The 17,900-nt window shown below is 39.7% G+C and overlaps 1 pseudogene; it reads right to left on the bottom strand.

Annotated features, from left to right (window-relative positions):
• Window positions 1-1,222: 1,222 nt before the first annotated feature.
• On the bottom strand, window positions 1,223-1,797 carry LOC102739295 (NADH dehydrogenase [ubiquinone] 1 beta subcomplex subunit 5, mitochondrial-like; annotated as a pseudogene).
• Between the last annotated feature and the right edge of the window lie 16,103 nt (window positions 1,798-17,900).

Raw genomic sequence — 17,900 nt, 5'->3', positions numbered from 1 at the left:
ATTGGTGTCTAGAAATGCAACAGATTTCTGTGCATTGATTTTGTATCCTGAGAACTTACTGAATTCATTTATCATTTCTAGTAGCTTTTTGGAAGTGTCTTTTGGGTTTTCTATATACAGTATCACGTTATCTGCAAATAGTGAACATTTTACTTCTTCCTTACCAATTTGGATGCCTTGTATCCCTTTTCTTGTCTGATGGTTGCAGCTAGGACTTCCACTACTGTGTTGAATAAAAGTGGTGAGAGTGGACATCCTTGCCTCGTTTCTGACCCCAGGGGGAAAGCTCTCAGTTTTTCCACATGGAGTATGGTGTTCTTTGTGGGTTTTTCATATATGGCTCTTATTATGTTGAGGTATTGTCCCTCTAAATCAACTTTGTTGCGCGTTTTAGTTGTGAATGGATCTTGTACTTTGTCAAATGCTTTCTCTGCATCCAATGAAATGATCACATGCTTCTCTTTCTTTTTTTCACTGAAAAGTTGTTTATTAAGGTGTTAATGGTTTATACAGTTAGTTCAGTATTTATGTAATTTGAAATTCTGAATTTCCTGTGAATGATCTATGTATCTACAATACAGGCATGAATGTAAACTACTGTATTTCCTGATGTTTAGCATAACTAGACTTCTCTAAATTCCGATTATCAGACAAATAAAACATTATACTTTCAAAGTTACACCTTTAGGAGTCCACAAATTCCTGTATGTCCAAGTTTTCTTTTTTTACATGATAAACTTTTTTTTGAGAAGGAGGGAGGGGGGAGGTATGGAGGGAGAGGGAGAGAGAGAATCTCAAGCAGACTCCACGCTGAGCACAGAGCCCATGGTGAGGCTCGATCTCACGACCCTGAGATCATGACCTGAGCCAAAATCAAGAGTCAGACGCTTCAGCGACTGAGCCACCCAGGTGCTCCAATAAACCTTCTTAAAGGAGGAAGCCAAAACCCACAAATCAAAAGTCTTAATCTGCCTTTCACAATGTGTATCAAATCATCACAATGTGCACTTTAAATATCTTACAGTATTGTCAATGATGCTTCAATAAAGCTGGGGGAAAAATGAAATCCCACACAAAAGTCTTAACCTGAACCAATGTGTTGAGAAATAGAGCAATGGAGGATCTTTTATTCATCACATGAGCAAAAACACAGAATACATTTATTAATTAATTTTCCCCTAAAGAGAATACAAATATACTTTGTATTTAGAGAAATAAAAGATTAGTTGTTGGGAGTTGCTTTTGGAGAATGATCAATCAACACCTTCTCAAAGATCGGGTACTGATGCCGGGGACCATCGCCTCTCTCACACATTAACTAAACTTTGTACTTCCGGTTCCTTTAACCATAAATCGACCCTTTCAGCTTCAATTTGAAGGCTAGCCATTGTTGTTTCGTAATTCTTTTCACGGCCTTCAAAGAAACTTTGGGCAATCCATCCTGATACAGGATGCCTGAAATATTCCCAGTGTTCTGGGATATAGCCTCCTGGAATTTCTGCTAACTCAGCTTCACCAGTGAATATATTCACCAGAGTTATGCCAACTGCTACTGGAATCCCAGTCAACAAAATGTAGAACTTCCTTAAACTGAAAAAAATGCCTGTCATAGAAACCAGAAGGTTTGATGGTAAACAGTCTTTACCCATGGTCTCCACTGTGTCACACAGGAGCTGCAGTCTTCGGAAAGCCACGGGTGAGGAAGCCCCCAAATCCAAGCCGAGTGCCAAGCCAGTGGCCAGAGAGAGCAGCCACTGCAGTGACCGAAGCCTGCTGCAATAAACTCATGGCCATCATGGCGACTATGAGCAAATCTGATCACGTGGTTCTTATCCTTTCTTTTATTAATGTGGTGTATCACATGGATCGATTTGCAAATATTGAACCACTCTTGCATCCCAGGAATAAATCCCGCTTGATTGTGGTGAGTGAATTTTTTTTTTAAATGTATTTGTTAGATTCGGTTTGATAATATTTTGTTGAGGATTTTTGCACCTATGTTCATCAGAGATATTGGCCTGTAGTTCTCTTTTTTGATAATGTCTTTATCTGGTGTTGGTATCAGGGTAATGCTGGCCTCCTAGAATGAATTTGGAAGCTTTCCCTCCTCTTCAATTTTTTGGAATAGTTTGAGAAGATTAGGTATTAACTCTTCTTTAAATGTTTGGTAGAATTCACTTGTGAAGCCGTCTGGTCCTGGACTCTTGTTTGTTTGGAGTTTTTTGATTACTGATTCCATTTCATTGCTGTTAATCTGTCTAATCGGTTTGTTCACATTTTCTATTTCTTCCTGATTCAGTTTTGGGAGGTTATATGTTTCTAGGTGTTTATCCATGTCTTCCAGGTTGTTCAATTTGTTGGGATATAATTTTTCATAATATTCTCTTATAATCCTTTGCATGTTTGTGATGTCGGTTGTTATTTCTCCTCTTTCATTTGTGATTTTGTTTATTTGAGTCCTCTCTCTTTTTTGATGAGTTCTGGCTAAAGATATATCACTTCTGTTGATCTTTTCAAAGAACCTACTCCCAGGTTCATTGATCTGTTCTACTGGCTTTTTTTAGTTTCTATTTCATTTATTTCTGCCCTAATCTTTATTATTTCCTTCCTTCTACTGGTTTGGGGTTTTGTTTGTTCTTCTTTTTCTAGTTCCTGTAGGTGTAAGGTTAGATTGTTTACTTTTAGATTTTTCTTGCTTCTTGAGGTAGGACTGTATTGCTATAAACTTCCTCCTTAGAACAGCTTTTGCTGCATCCCAAAGATTTTGGATTGTTGTGTTTTCTTTTTCATTTGTCTCCATGTATTTTTTGATTTCCTCTTTGATTTCTTGGTTGACCCATTCATTGTTTAGTAGCATTAGTTATTTAACCTCTGTGAATTTGTGCTAGTTCCAGATTTTTTCTTGTGGTTAATTTCTAGTTTCATAGCATTGTGGCCAGAAGAAAATGCATGGTATGACTTTGATCTTTTTGAATTTGTTGAGACTGTTTTGTGGCCTAATATGTGATCTATTCTGGAGAATGTTCCATGTTCACCTGAAAAAAAAAAAAAGAGTATTCTGCTGTTTTTGGATGGAATGTTCTGAATATATCTGTTAGGTCCATCTGGTCCAATGTGTCATTCAAAGGCATTGTTTCCTTGTTGATTTTCTGTTTGGATGATCCATCCATTGATGTAAGCAGAGTGTTAAAGCCCACTATTATTAGTGTATTATTATCAATTGCTTTCTTTATGTTTGTTATTAGCTGCTTTATATATTTTGGTGCTCCCATGTAGGGCGCATAACTATTTACAATTGCTATGCCTTCTTGTTGTATTGTTCCCTTTATGATTATATAGTGTCCTTCTTTGTCCCCTCTGACAGTGCTTGTCTAAAGTCTATTCTGTCCAATGTAAGCATTGCAAGCCCAGCTTTCTTTTCATATCCATTTGCATGAAAAATGATTCTCCATCACTTCACTTTCAATCTGCATGTGTCTTTAGGTCTGACGTGAGTCTCTTGTAGGCAGCATATAGACGGGTCTTGCTTTTTTACATTTCTGTCACCCTGTGTCTTTTGATTGGAACATTTAGTCCATTTACACTAAACCTAGAGATAAGTATGTGCTTATTGCCATTTTGTTACACATTTTATGGTTGTTTTTGTGGTTCTTCTCTGTTCTTTCTTCTCTTGCTCTGTTCATTCACAGTTAGTTGGCTTTCTTTAGTGATTTGCTTGGATTCCTTTCTCTTTAGTTTTTGCATACCTGTTACTGGTTTTTGATTTCTGGTTACCATTCAGTTTGTATAAAACATTTTGTGTGTATAGTTGATGGTCGCTTAAAGTTTGAACCCATACTTTACTCCTCTCCCCTCAACCCAACCCACGTTTTATGTGTATGCTGCCATACTTTACAATCTTTCATTTTGAGAGTCCATTGACTGGTTTATAGACAGACTTATGTTTACTGCTTTTGTGCTCCTTACATTTCTTAGCCCTGCTTATGGTCTTTCCACTCAAAGGATCCCCTTTAACATTAGTTGTAGAGCTGGTTTAGTGGCCATGGATTCCTTAAGCTTTAGTTTGTCTGGGAAACCATTTCTCCTTCCATTCTGAATGATAGCCTTGCTGGATAGAATATTCTTGGCTGTAGGGTTTTTTACTTTCTTCACTTTGAAAATATCATGCCACTCCCTTCTTCTTTTTTTTTTTTTTTAATGATACTCCATTCTTCCACTGATAGCCTTATGGGGTTTCCCTTGTATGTAGTTGTTTTCTTTCCTCTTGCTGCTTTTGAAATTCTCTCATTATCACTCCATTGTGCCATTTTAATTATTATGTGTCTTGGTGTCGACGTCTTTGGGTTGATTTTGTCAGGGGCTCTCTGTGCCTCCTGGATCTGGATTTCTGTCTCCTTCCCCAGATTTGGGATGCTTTCAGCTATTATATCTTCAAATAAATTTCCTGCCCCCTTTTCTCTCGTCTTTCCTTCTGGGATCCCTATAATGCAAATATTATTATGCTTGATGGTGTCACTGAGTTCCCTAAGTCTGTTTTCATTTTGTGTTTTGTTTTCTCTCACCTGTTCAGTTTGGTTGCTTTCCATTATTCTGTCCTCCAGGTTGCTGATCCATTCTTCTGCTTTGTCTAGTCTACAGTTCATTCTATCTCGTGTATTTCTAATTTCAGTTATTGAGTTCTTCATCTCTGATTGGTTCTTTTTTATGTTTTCTATCTCTTTGTTAAGGGTCTCACTGAGGTCCTCCACTCTTTTCTCAGTTCCCATGAGTATCCTTATGACCATTACTTTAAATTCTCTACCAGACATATTACTTAGCCCCGTTTCACTTAGGTCCCTGGCTATGATTTTGTCCCATTCCTTCATTTGGGACATATTCCTCTGTCTCCTCATTTTGTCTAACTCTCTGGGTCTGTTTCCTGTGTTAGGAAAGTCAACTGTATCTCCTGCTCTTTAAAGTAGTGGTCTTATGAAGGAATGATCCTGTAGTGCCCTGCAGTGCAGTGTCCCCTGTTTACCAGAACCTGGTGCTTTGGCAGTGTCTCCTATGTTTGCTGTATGCACCCGACTCTTGTGGCTGAGCCACTTTTTCCTTCAGTCCAGTTGTCCACAATGGCTCTCTTTGCCTGCTGTGGGCAGGGTTTGGTCCCTGTGTTGTTAGTGGGCCAGTCTGGGGCCACCTTGGGCTTGATTTGAATCAGACCAGGCATTTCCCTGGGATGCAGTAGCACAAACTAGAGGGCGTTGTAACCTGTTTTGTCCCCTGAGAAGCATTCCTTGATGGGTGAGGCCTGCAGTCAGACCTGCTGTCTGCCCCCAGCCCACTGCTGGGGCCACAGTCTGATTGTTGTGTGTGGTTATCTTTCCCTCACCCCATGGCAGAAGTCATTTTGGAGTGGTGCTGGCCCCTGTTGGGGCTGCTTGCAAGCTGCCAGGCTTGTGGCACCACTTTGCATGTGCTCCACCCAAGAGCGTATTGGAGGGGGTGGATCTGCAGAAGTGTGGGGGGGATGGGGGGGCTGGATGTGCGGTGTTAGCAAGGTTTGCATGGGTCTTCTGTGGGAGAAGACCTGGAGCCAAGGCCCTGGTGGAAGGGGCGTGTCCACAGGGAAACAGAAGGGCTGGGTGTGCTGATACCAAGTTAAGTAGGGAATGTCTGCACCTCACTGGTTCCTCGCTGGTTCCCACAGGTGGCTGTGTGTTTACGTTGGGGTTTGGGGGAGGGAACTGGAGCCTGTCAGCTCCTTTGTTCCTGGAGAAGTCCCCATAGATCCCTGCCCTTCCAGCTCATGCTCTGAGATTAGTAAATAAATCTCCCTCCTGTGTACCCCACGTGATTTTCAAACTGCTCCTCTGTGCTGTATCTCCACAGGGCTGTTTGTTGTGCTATCTCTTTAAGGGCGGGCACTCAGTTTCCTCTCACCCTCCTGGCGCTCCCAGAACCGAGGCACTGATTTTTAACGTTCCGGGTTTTAAGTCCCTGGAACTTTGGGTTGTACAAACTCGTGAAATTCGGCCCTTCTGGTTTTTGAAGCCAAATGTTATGGAAATTCATCTTCTCCATGTGGGCTCCATGGTGTGAGAGTCTGTTTCTCTCCCGTCTCTGGACAGAGCATCCTTCCTTCCGGAGAGCAGTCTTGCAAGTCCGTTTAGTTCCCGACTGCCTCTCCACCCTTCCTACCTTCTCTGATCAGCCTCTCCCGTGTATTTAACTGTGGAGAGTTTCTTCTACCAGTCTTTGGGTTGTTTTCTCGGTTATTTACACCCATATGAATGTTATCTGGTTGTATCAACGGGATGAGGTGAGCTTAGAGTTTTCATATGCCACCATCTTCCCCAGAAGTCTCTTAACATTCTTCTTCATATGCATGCAGATGTCTTAGTAAGCATTTCTCTTAATAAGTTCCTGAAAGTGTTCTTTCAAAACCATGAAAACTATATAATATATGAGCACAACTTTGAAAAAAAAAAAAAACTATTACTATTTTATATTTCTAACAACGCTGTATGAACGTGCCTGTGTCCCCATACATTAGAAATGTGAATCGTTGTTAATCTGATAGGCAACAAATCATCCCTCCTGGTTGTTTTCATTATAACGCATCTTTGCTGCCTGCATAGAATCCTATCTTATCAATGGGACATAATCAATTGTCACAACCCCATGTTATTTGGAATTCAAAGTGTTTCTCATATCCCCAGTTATCAACACTGGGTGGATGGCATTTGACTGTGCTGAAGGGCACAGTTCAGGGCACAGTTCACGTGGCTAGTTGCACTGGTGAGCTGAATGTGTTCTCTTTGAGCTCAGCACAAAGAGAGGTCTAGTTTGTGAGAGAAACTGGCGGGGAATTATCAAGATGGCAATCCTTATAACCAAATACTAACACCATCCTTAACTTTGTCCCAAAGATAAACTTCTAACAGGGAAATTGTTGGTGTGAAGGGTGTACACCTATGTAGCCTTTTAAGAAGTCTTGCCACACTGACATCCAGAAAGATAGTTCCTACTTGGTACTCCCAAAGTGGAGTCACATGAGAAAGGCCACAGAACAGTGGAGAAAGTAATAATGCTGAGGTCATGTCACACAGGCCAGGCCCTGGACTCTGTCCTGGACGCACTCTCAAGCCACTGCCAAGGTCAGAAGACATGGAAGTGATCAGTAATAAATCACACTTTGCACACAGAGCAACCTGATGCAGCATGTGTAGAAGGAAGGTTATTGCTTGGAGGAACACAGCATGTCAAGCCAGCAGGCCTAGTATACAGTGACAGTTTTACATAAATTCATTTTTATATAAAACATGTGCATAGAGGCCTTCTTAATGAAAAGTTTGGTTGTCCCTGTAGTACAGTGGAAGTCCAAGACAATGTCATGTTTTAAATAGCTTTCGGGGGATATAATTTACAGACAGTAAAATTCACCCGTTTTACAGGTACAGTTTGGTGATTATTACTAAATGTATGGAGTTACGCAACCATCACCATGATTGAGTTTTAGACATTTCCATAGCCCCCCAAATTTCCATAGTGCTTGAAAGCATTTCACTCCTGTGCCCACACCTAGCCTCAGGCAACCACTGATTTGCTTTCTGTCACTATGAATCTGCCTATTCTGAGCATTTTATATAAATTGAATATTATATTCCTTGGTCTTTTGCATCTGTCTTGTTCACTTAGCATAATGGTTTTAAGAATCATAGGTGCTATACACATATTTCTTCATTCATTTCATGGCTGAATAACATTCAATGTATGGATATGCTAATATTTTCATTATCCATTCATTGATTGTTGGGCGTTTGGGTTGTTTCCACTTTTTGGCTATTATGAATAATGGTGCTATGAACTTTTGTGTACAAGTCCTTTTGTAGACATATGTTTTCCTTTTTCATAAACATCTAAGTAACTAGCAGTGGAATTTCTAGATCATATGGCACCTGAACATGTGAGACAACATCACAATTTCAAATTATTTCATTCCATACCTAGAAATCACTTGAGGAAAAAAAAACAAGAAACAGGTAAGATGGAGTCTACTGAAGTGGCCTTAAAAAAAGGTTGTTACCATGCTGTAGACCTATTTGTAAAATGCCTCTCAGTGATGCAAAACTAAGAGATAACTTGGGAGATTTTTGTGCTTTATTTGAAAGTGCATTGCCTGAGAAGTAGTCAAACTTGCACTATTCACAGACGACATGATACTCTATGTAGAGAACCTGAAAGCCTCCACCAAAAAATTGCTAGAACTGATACAGGAATTTAGCAAAGTCGCAGGATATGAAATCAACACACAGAAGTCTGTTGCATTTCTATACACCAATAACGAGGCAGCAGAAAGAGAAATCAAGGAATCGATCTCACCTACAATAGCACCAGAAGCCATAAGATACCTAGGAATGAACCTAACCAAAGAGGTAAAAGATCTGTACTCTGAAAACTAGAGAACACTTATGAAAGAAATTGAGGAAGATGCAAAGAAATGGAAAAACATTCCATGCTCATGGGTTGGAAGAACAAATATTGCCAAAACGTCTATACTGCCCAAAGCAATCTACATATTCATTGCAATCCCTAACAAAATAACAGCAGCTTTTTTTCACAGAGCTAGAACAAACAATTCTAAAATTTGTATGGAACCAGAAAAGACCCTGAAGAGCCAAAGGAACGTTGAAAAAGAAAACCAAAGCTGGAGGCATCACGATTCCGGACTTCAAGCTATAGTACAAAGCTGTCATCATCCAGATAGTATGGTACTGGCACAAAAACAGACACATTGATCAGTGGAACAGAATAGGGAACCCAGAAATGGACCCTCAACTCTATGGTCAACTAATCTTCGACAAAGCAAGAAAGAATATCAGAAGGAAAAAAGACAGTTTCTTCAACAAATGCTGTTGGGAAAATTGGACAGCCACATGCAGAAGAATGAAATTGGACCACTTTCTTACAGCATACACAAAATAAATTCAAAATGGATGACAGACCTAAATGTGAGACAGGAATCCATAAAAATCCTAGAGGAGAACACGGGCAGCAACCTCTTTGACCTTGGCTGCAGCAACTTCCTGCTAGACACATCTCCAGAGGCAAGGGAAACAAAAGCAAAAATGAAGTATTGAGATGTCATCAGGTTAAAAAGCTTTTGCCTAGCAAAGGAGACAATCAACCAAACTAAAAGGCAACCTATGGAATGGGGGAAGATATTTACAAATGACATATCACATAAAGGGCTAGTATCCAAAATCCATAAAGAACTTACCAAATTCAACACCCAAAAAACAAAAAAAATCCAGTCAAGTAATGGGCAGAAGACATGAATAGACATTTCTCCAAAGAAGACATAGAAATGGCTAACATACACAGGAAAAAATGCTCCACATCATTCGGCATCACGGAAATACAAATCAAAACCACAATGAGATACCACCTCACACTGGTCAGAATTGCTAAAATTAACGATTCGGGAAACAACAGATGTTGGCAAGGATGCAGAGAAAGGGGAACTCTCGTGAACTGTTGGTGGGAATGAAAACTGTGGCAGCCACTCTGGAAAACAGTATGGAGGTTCCTCAAAAAATTAAAAATAGGACCACCTTATGACCCAACAATTGTGCTTCTAGGTATTTATCCAAAGAACACAAAAATAATGATTTGAAGGGGCCCATGCACCCCAATCTTTATGGCAGCAATGTCCACAATTACCAAAATACAGAAAGAGCCCAAATGTCCATCGACCGATGAATGGATAAAGAAGATGTGGTATATGTGTTTGTTTGTGTGTGTGTGTGTGTGTGTGTGTGTGTGTAATGGAATATTACTCGACCATCAAAAGGAATGAAATCCTGCCATTTTCAATGATGTGTTTGGAACTAGACTATATCGTGCTAAACAAAACAAATCAGTAAGAGACAAATACCATAGGATTTCACTTGTATGTGGAATTTAAGAAACAAAACAGAGAACATAGGGGAAGGGAAGGAAAAATAAAATAAGATAAAAACAGAGAGAGAGAGGGAAACCGTAAGGGACTCTTAGCTCTAGGGAACAAACTGAGGGTGGCTGGAGGAGAGGTGGTGCGGATGGGGTAATTGGGTGATGGGTATTAAGGAGGGCACTTGATGTAGTGAGTACCAGGGGTTATATGCAACTGATGAGTCACTAAAGTCTTTCCTGAAACTAATAATACACTATATGTTAACTAACTTGAATTTAAATTAAAAAAAGAGAGAAAGTGCATTGCCTATAGCCCATAGTTCTCCATTATCTTACTCTGTCTCTGTGGAAGGCATTTTGCAATACTGGCTTTTAGGCAAGTGATAGTGTCAGATTGCAAAGTAATCCTTGTCTTGGGGAAGAAAAAGTTTGTCTCCATTTGAACATTCATTTCACAACGCTCACGATCTATAATGTGCCAAAAAGTGGTTGTTGACTTTGGCAAGATGAAATTTCAGTGAAAGAGTGGGGGGACTTCCCCATTAGATGAGGGATGGAGACTAATTGGAGGGAAGGCCAGGAAATGTGAATTGAGTGTCAAGAATTCATTGTAGACCTTTGGTTTCAAAGTGCAGAATTTATATGTAAAGAGGACAGTAACTAGAGATGTGGAGAGAGGTCCATGGCATTAAGTGATAGTCTAAAATCATCAATTATAAGACACCTGACCAGGTTGAACTATGAACGGGAAGGAGCCATCTCCTAGATTTAAACCTAACCATTTAACGTTTAACCACACCACCCTTTGCACACTTGTTTCAGTTCTGGAGAAAGCTAAAACTTAACCAAAGAAATGGTGTTTTGTCTTAGTGCCTGTTAGATGTATAAATGGATGGATGGATGCAGGAGGTGTCAAAAATGTACTGGGGATTCATGAATTTTTATGTCCCAGGGTAGAGCTCTTCATGCAGATGACTGAACCCATAGTGTTGGGTGGCTGAGAAAATGCAATCTCTCAGGACTCTGCAACTGAAGGCTGCAAGAAGGGAGCCCTCACCTTCAGTGTTCAGAAGCAGATTTAGACAGGACCACCACACTTTACATCCTGAAGGGATCCATCTGGGGGCAGATGAGTTCACAGACAGGACTGTTTTCCCGTAGGGGGTGATGGGATTACAGTCTGCTCAGAAGTATGCTGTGGTCCAGCTCTTGTGCCATTTGAAGAGACTCAAGAAAGTGTAGATCTGAATCCTCTCTAAACGTAGCATATATCACAAAGAGATATTCTTAATCTTTTTGGCTGGTGCGTATGTGCACACACACACACACACACACACAACCTGGAGTGCATGCTGGCAGTAGCACTAGGAGAAACTGCATGCTTATGTGACCATCACTCATTGTTTGTTAGGTCGCATATGTCACTGAACCTTTTTGCATTAATAGCTAATGACAATTATGATTAACAGTGTATTTTACATGTTAGGGAATGTTTTTAAATTACCTCACCACCCAATTAAATATGATAACATGAAGAGAATTTCTATCTTTCATGTTTTTAAAGTGTCTCAATAAGCTACTGAGAATTCCCACCATGGGTGTGCACATGGGGCATCCTATACAGTCTGATACTGCTGGTGGGGATGTCTGTCAATTAGTAGACCTTTTTACATGTTGGTTTGTCAATGTCCATTAAAGACTCCAGGCGTTTTCAATCTTCATGTATTTGGGACTTGCTCCTTCAAGTATTCATCCTCAGCATAACTTATGTCCCTCCATTACAGAGTGCATCTTCCTTATGTTTTCTGGGACTTCACTTTCAAAAAACATATTCTCTTGTTTTTACAGACCAGGAAATTGAGCCACAATGATGTGCAGTGATATGCAGAAATATAGGCAGGACTAGCAGCCTGGCTTCAGATGTGAGGATACAGATTTCAGAAGGGACACAGGTCAGCAGGAAAGCAAGACCTACTTGATTATGGTGTGATGCACAGCTGAGCGTCATGCAACTGCTTTGGGACATAGAGGCTGCCAGTTTCTGCTTTTCCACTTAAGAGAAGGATGACTCCCGACCAGGTTTCTTAATCTCCATACATCGTCGTTTCCCCAGCTTACAAAATGTTGTAGAGATCATGTTCTTTACCTCCCAGGAATGCTGTCAAAAATTCATGAGAATGAAGAATGCATACATTCACAAAAGCTAAGTCCCCACAGTTTTCTGAGTCAGGGGCCTTTTCCTCATGTAGGACTCTAAAGTTCCAACCACCCTAAGACTATTCACCCTAAGAACATTCAAGCACAAAGTTAATACAAGAACTTATGCTTACTGAGTTCATTGAATGCAGAGTATGATAAATACCTGTGGTGTGGATTGGAAAGTAATTACTGGGAAATCACTGTTCCTTCTTTCCCATCTCAGGACTGGAAAGTGCTTTCCCAGGTGGGATCTCATAAAACCTCTACACCCATTGTAGAGGTTTTATCCCAAAACATGGCCAGCATGGGGGAAATGACTTACCCAAGAACCTATGATGTGCCTGACCCTCAGTGATTTCTTGCAGTGGTCTTCTGCAAAACCTAGTCTTGCTGGGTTACAATACACTTATTATTCTAAGAAAATTAGCCTAGAGGACAAAAAGTGCAATGGAAAGTTTATGAAATAATGTGAAATGGACCAATGGTTTTCTTTCTCAAACCCAATGGAAATGGTCCTGAGATTGTTTTCCTTTTTTCCTAAATAATCTGAGAAATGACTCCAGCACAGAGAAATGACACCAAAATTAATACATAATGGAAACTTGTACATTTCCCTTCCATTTAACATTTCCACACGACTGACTTATAATCATGCTATTTGGATCATGTCAAGGGAATCTCCTTTTAAGGAAGGACAAGTATGGATTAGAAAGGGGACCAACATCCATTGAGTACTCTATGTATCAAATGCCAGATTGACTTGAAATATTTTGCCCCTCACAGTAATTGTCTGACATGAATATAATTGTTCTCACTTTACAAATGAAGGAATGCAAACTCAGAAATAGTATATAATTTTCTTGTCATTGGTAAATTTATTACAGAAATCCTAATTCCAAACCGGTACTCTCTTCAAAGTAAAAAAATTTTTTAAAGTGCAACCTCTACATTTTGTGGCCACGCAGGGTTTAGGAATAAGTGTGTTTGAACTGTCCGTGTATGTTCTCCTTGAAAAACTCATGCACGTATGAATGGATACTGAAATTTTCTTTCTCCAAGTAAGACATTTTCGATATACATAAGATCCTGGATCTCAGAAGAGATAACCTGGTTATAGATCTTAGCCCAAGTCTGGCAAGTAATATTCACCAATAAATATTGGGTGGAATCACAAATCCATGGATCAGTGAAAGGTATTTGCCTTAATGCATGAAGAGCACCTATATCAAAATAGCAAAATGGACAAAATGTATAAAGAGTTCAAAAAAGAAGAAATGCAAATGGCCAATAATCATGAGAAAATAATGTTCTGACTCATTAATAATTTAAAGAATGCAAATGAAATCATCTAAATATCCTTTAATGACCTATCGTCTGGATGATGTCTGCAAGAAATTCGCTTCAAATAAAACAATATGAGTAGGTTGAAAGCAAAGGGATGGAAAAGATACCGTGAAAATAAAGGAAAGCAGAATGGCTATGCTAATTTCAGATTAAGAGCAAGGAAAGTTACTACATACAGAGAGGGTTATTATATAATGGTAAAAGAGTCAATGCCCCCAAGATATAGCAATCCTAAATATGTATGCACCCAACAATGGAGCTACAAAAATATGCAGAGCAAAAAACTGATAGGATGGAAAAGAGAAATAAACAAATCCACAGTTTGCGGGGAGAATTCAACACCCCTCTCTTCACTTGATGCAACAACTAGATGATCTTTGTCACTTAATTGTTTAGACCTGTGTGGTCTTTTCTGACACCAAGTTGTGTTGTCACTTTCTTCTGACATCAAAGGTATGTGTCTTTTTCCCCATCAAGAACCAATTATCTGATACCAACTGGGTACCCAGCAATTCAATTCAAATCTGACATTATCTACCTGGATTTAACATCAGTTCCCACAAGTTAAAGGGTTTACTTCCACAAGACTGCCCCCACTTCAGATGTTAGCCACCACTTGGATTCCCAGGTGACCCACACTTCTGCCCAGCTAACTATAAACTCAGGAGTTTCTACGACCCCACCCTTCAGGTTTGATAGTTCAATAGAACAAGCCACAGAACTCAGAAAAATGCTTTACTTACAACAACTAGTTTATTATAAGGGATACAACAACTCAGTCACAGCCAAATGGAAGGATACCTGGGGGAAGGTATGAAGGAGAGAAGGGATGTGGAACTTCCGTGCCCTTTTGGGGCACACCACCTTCCCAGTCCATCAAAGTGTTCACCCACCTGGAAGCTCCCCTAATCCTACTGTTTAGGGTTTGTTTGTTTGTTTGTTTATGGAGACGCTATTACCAAGTCATGATTGATAAAATCATTGGCCACTGGTGATTGAACTCAATCTCTAATCCCCCTCCCCTCCCCAGAGGTCAGGGGAATGAAACTGAAAGTTCTAACCCTCTTATCTTCTGGTTGGTTTTTCTGGCAACCAGCCTCCATCTTGAAGATATCTAGCCTCTCCCCATCATAACACATCTCATTAGCATAGAGAAGACATTAAATTCCAAAGCTTTTAAGCCCTCTGTATCAGGAACCAGGGACAAAGACCACATATTCATTTTTATTGTAGCACAAGACTGTTTACAGTTAATGTAATTATTGTAATTAGTAAAATATTTGCATGTAGGTCTACCATTTAATTATTCGTTTTCTCTTTGTCTCCTCCACTTTTCATGCCTCTCTTTCCTGTTTCTTACCTTCTTTTGGTTTATTTGAATTTGTTCTTGTATATCTCTAAAATTTTTCTTTTGTGATTTTGACATTATTTCTTTGTATAACATTATTAGTGGTCACTACCGATTACAACTTTCTTAATTTTGCACAGCATTTTAGAAACAAAATATTACTGCCATAATTGATTTGTGAAAATCTCACCACCATATAGGTCCCCTTACCTTCCCTTTGTTATGCTATAAATGTTTCATATATTACATCCACATTTATTGAAAACCCTATTAGACTATTGTATTATACATATATATTATTATATATTATATGTATTATATTTTCTTTCTTTCAGTAATCGAACCTATTTTGGAGAACTCAACAGGTGAAAAAGTGTCTATTATATTTCTCCAGGTATTTACCTTTTCTGTTGCTTTTCTTCTGCAACTACATGTAGTCATAATATTTCCATCCAAAATGATATTTTAACTAACTTATAGTTTTATAACCTGTCTTTCCCCACTTGCAACACAGACTGAATGTCTCAATGGCAATGAACAGTCATCTGCATCATAAGTTTAGTGCTTACAGAAACACTCGTGGCCTATAAACATATGAAAGTATTAAACTAAGTTAATGTTTGTTTTGGTCCAAGTAACATTTATTTGTAAAACTACAATGCGACATTTTTCGACCCTATTTTAAAGATGAAACAAGAAAGTGAGAGGTTAAGTACTTTGCCTAAGCTCTCACACTTAAAAGGGACACATGGTGGAGTTTGAACCCAAATCACATGGCTCTAGAGCCCCTGAATATCTAGGGTGATAGAACTTGAGACATAACCGCACACAGACATTACCAAATCTCAGCCATAGAAACCACATTGATACACGCCTACATTTACAGATCCGTTGTCAAAAATTGTAATCAGTGTCTTTTCTCTATGAATCAGTATTCTTTGAATATATTTCTGAAACAATAGAACCATGAGTACTTTATCTGTAAAATATTTTGTGTCTTCAAATCTTTACCTTAATAAATTTTCCTCTTTATGGAATTCAAGCAATACAGAAATGTGCATTTGTAAAATGAAATTACTCTAAATCTCCCTCCTGCCTGACTCCTGGCCCCTGACCCAAAGGTGTCTACTATCAATAGACTGTTACATGTTCACCAGATGTGTTTCTCTGTAGGTGAACTATGGTCACAATCACAGATACACAGAAATATTTATTCATGCATAGATCCCTTTTAAATACTGGAATCACATAATTCATATTCTGCAACTTGTCTTTTGGCATTGAGAAGAGCATCTCTTCATGTTTTCATGTGTATTTTATCAGCTAATGTGTTCTCAAATGTTTCTAAGACATGCATACTGCTCTTTAGATGAATTCCCTGTGTATATTCATATTAGTTATCTACTGCTGCATAATAAATTACTCCAAAATTTAGATGCTTAGAACAATAAACATATAATATCACACCGTTTCTTTGGATCTGGAATCGGGGAGCAGTTTAGATGGAAGGTCCTGGCTCAGGGCCTCTCACAAGGCTGCAGTCAAGGGATAGGTAGGGACTACAGCCATCTCAAGGGCCAACAGGGAGGCTCTACTTCCAAGCTCATTCATATGGCTGTTGGCAGTCTTCAGGGCCTCACTGGGTCTTGCCAGAGACATAGGTTCTTTGTTACAGGAGTAGCTCACAACATGGCAGCTGGCTTCTCTCACAGTAAGCATGAGACCAACAAGGAAGTGATCACAGCCTCTTTGTAACCTAATCTCAGAATTGATATCCCATCTCTTCTCATATATTCTAGTTGTTAGAAGCAAGTCACCAACTCCAGCCCACACACAATAGGACAGGTTACACAAGGAAGTGAACATAGGAGGCCACATCATCATTAGACCGTTTCTCCATATTGGTTACTGGGAATGCTTGCTTCAGTACATTTCACTATATAAAAGAAATAGGTGACACCCTGGACAGCATGAAATATAAGCACTTAAATGAAATTAGAACAATCAGAGCCCTGGTGGCTTCAGGACACAATGGGGGAAAGCTCTAGTGAAATGCAGGTTACATTACCGTGAAGGCATTAACAAAGCAGTTTCCCCAATTAACCCAGCTTCTCCTAACTAACACCCTGCTATGAACTATGAATTTAATAATAGGCAACTCAAATAAATGTGAAGATTAAAGGTGATACAATTTAGAGTACCACTTGCGTACATTACTTTTTTGAGCATTAACATCCTACCCTCCAGATTATCTGTCCCAGAAGAATCACCAGTTCTGACTGAGCTCCTGTCTGCCAGCTTAAAAAATAATCAATTCACAAGGTCCCCACACCCAGGTACCTTCACTTCAGGGGCAGGATTTCATTTCTGCCATCATTGACCTCATCATCATCATCATTACCTCATCATGATCATGACCACTGTCATCACCATCATTATTATCACCAAGAGCGTTTGTTGAGTGAGTGTCCATGGGATGGTATATAATGATGAGTCCCTAAGCCCTGGTGGCCCATCATCTACATAAGAGATTGCTGGGTATAGGCAATGTTTCTTGACTTTCTTTCATGATCTCCCCATAAAGAGGCTTTTTACACTTTTTTTTGGCAACACCTTACTGCCCAGAACGTGAAATTTTAACTGGCAGATGTAGTGTGTATCTGTTTATGTAGTGTAGACTTTTGGAGGGCCACAAACCATTGTAATGTCTACTCTTCCTCCCCTACTCTCAAGAACGAATTTCAGCCCCTTTGGGGTGATATCACCCCTACTGAGAATGCATGAAAATTGTGTGAATGCATGAAAAGATGGAATGCCATCCCTGCCCATTATGTGGCGTGTGGTACAGGACTATTTGCTTAGACTCCCTTAGCCTACCCTTGGTCATCTGTAAAAGGGGACCCAGGACGCCTTCCTTACAGAACTGTAGGGAGGGGTAAATGGGAAACCCAGTACAGAGCACACAGCACATAGGAAGACTTCAAGAAATGTGAGTCCTGGCCCATCTTTCTCCTCCTTCCCAGAGAGTGACGACTGTTCCCTAAAACCAAACAGCATAACTGCCGCAGAGACC

The sequence above is a fragment of the Leptonychotes weddellii genome, chromosome X (assembly GCF_054177405.1).
Source record: "Leptonychotes weddellii isolate Sample4059 chromosome X, ASM5417740v2, whole genome shotgun sequence".
In the NCBI taxonomy this organism is placed as follows: domain Eukaryota; kingdom Metazoa; phylum Chordata; class Mammalia; order Carnivora; family Phocidae; genus Leptonychotes; species Leptonychotes weddellii.
Note: the sequence above shows the minus strand (reverse complement) of the source record. Positions and strands in the feature narration are given on the sequence as shown.